Genomic DNA, 1150 nt, shown 5'->3' with positions numbered 1-1150 from the left:
TTTCGAAATAGAGAAAAATAACATTTCAATAAATGAGGTGGGTCAAACATCGCAAAGATGATATTGTCACCATGCTTGAAAAAAGGCCTCTCTACTGTAACACCTAAGTTTTTCATGCATTTTACATTAGATGCTCCCATATCACAAACTGTAGCCACGACCTCAACTTTTGCAATATTGTTCGCCGCTTTAAGAACTTGAAACAAGCAATGTTCCAAATTGTTCGCATTACACCCATTGCTTGCAAAGAAGTATGCTACGGGTTGCTTCCAATTTTTGCTAGCCCTACTAGCATAAACAATAAGGCTTTATTGGCGGGTTTACTAGATGTTCTTCCACCGAAATTTTCGAATCCGAGAATGTTGTCGCTGCCAAGATCATATTCAATGTTCTCTTGAATATCCATCTCATCGAATAGAAGAACGCAACATCTGTCTGAAGAACCTTCAATCGATTCATTTATATGCGAGAACAGATGTTCGTTAATCCCAACATGAAATGGAACTTTTCCCAGCATTGACAAAAGTGTTTTTTGCTAGGTAGCCATACAAATTTTTGGAGCATTCGGTAGCATTTAGGACTTTTTTTATAACTAGCAAGAGCCATAACTTTATCATCAAAAGTCCATCTTCTTAATTTCGACCCTTTGCTTTTTGAGCATCTAATTTGAGCCAACAGAAAATTGGAGGTCAATGATGGCATGTCTTGAAACAATCCGTGAACTACGGCTGAGTCCGATAAATTTGCCAAAGCTTTAATGTCATTGCCTCTCTTCTTACACAAACGTTTCACTTTTCTCAACTGATTTTCTTTTCTGTTGATTATGCGAATTAATTTTAATTTCCTTGGGGAATTTTCTATATTGCTCAACCCTTCAACACTTCGAAACAACTTTCTAGTAGGAGTTACTGGAGGTTGATTCGATGTGCCTGGCTGGCATTTATCAGTCATATCACCTAAAAATAATAATAACACAGAAACTCTATTTACAAATAATGTTAGTTTGTATATACTTACTGGTAGTTAATGGAACATTTTCCACCCAAGTATCAGGAATAACTGGTGCTACATTTTCCATAGAGCTTTCCCCCCCGGTACACTCAATTTCAATAAATCTATTTGGAACTGCGTTACGAACAAGTCTCAAATC

General features: G+C 36.8%; 1 long non-coding RNA gene across 1 annotated transcript; it reads right to left on the bottom strand.

Annotated features, from left to right (window-relative positions):
* Window positions 1–733: 733 nt before the first annotated feature.
* LOC125503628 lies at window positions 734–1144 on the bottom strand. Its single transcript, XR_007280998.1, has 2 exons — window positions 1018–1144; window positions 734–956 (listed from the first exon to the last, which is right to left on the bottom strand). It is a non-coding gene; the product is annotated as an uncharacterized LOC125503628 (long non-coding RNA).
* Window positions 1145–1150: the final 6 nt, after the last annotated feature.

The sequence above is a fragment of the Dendroctonus ponderosae genome, unplaced genomic scaffold (genome assembly GCF_020466585.1).
Source record: "Dendroctonus ponderosae isolate FM_Combo_2020 unplaced genomic scaffold, Dpon_F_20191213v2 Dpon_F_20191213_2078, whole genome shotgun sequence".
NCBI classification, from domain to species: Eukaryota; Metazoa; Arthropoda; class Insecta; order Coleoptera; family Curculionidae; genus Dendroctonus; species Dendroctonus ponderosae.
The sequence above is the reverse complement of the archived record's forward strand: the minus strand, read 5'-3'. Positions and strand labels throughout refer to the sequence as shown.